This window comes from Ananas comosus, linkage group 13, assembly GCF_001540865.1.
Source record: "Ananas comosus cultivar F153 linkage group 13, ASM154086v1, whole genome shotgun sequence".
Lineage (NCBI taxonomy): Eukaryota > Viridiplantae > Streptophyta > Magnoliopsida > Poales > Bromeliaceae > Ananas > Ananas comosus.
In genome coordinates this window covers 8,139,362-8,139,935 of record NC_033633.1, presented here as the reverse complement: position 1 = coordinate 8,139,935, position 574 = coordinate 8,139,362, and positions in this window count along the sequence as shown.

Sequence of the window (574 nt, the reverse complement as noted above, 5' to 3'; positions counted from 1 at the left end):
GATTTTTGCAGGGTGCCCAGATAGTAGGAAATCGACAATTGGTCTTATCTTCCTACTTTTAGGGGGTGCTATTACATGGATAATTATCGAACAAAAGACAACTGTTTCATCCACAATGGAAGCTAAGGTTATAGCCTGCCTTGAGGCTTCATCACAGGCTATTTGGCTAAAGAAATTTATTACCGGCCTTAAGATCATGGATTCTATAGAAAGACCATTGCAGATATGCTGTGATAATGAAGCTGCTGTTTCTTTTGCTAATAGTAACAAGAGCTCTAGTTCACGCCGGTATTTAGAAATAAAGCTCTATGTGATTAATGAGCGAGTTGATAATCATATAATATCTGTAGATCATATTGGGATACAGTATATGCTTGCAAACCCATTTAGTATCTGTTTTTGAGTTTTAGCCTAAAAAATTTAAAAACTTATTCTAAATATCAAAATTAGATGTTTAAAATAAAATTATCAAATATTATATTAAAAATAAATTATTTTTGGTCCTAAAAAACACTTTTTAAAATTTAGGCCATCCAGCCACTTATTTTGTAGCAATGCTGAGCAGGCCCTTGGT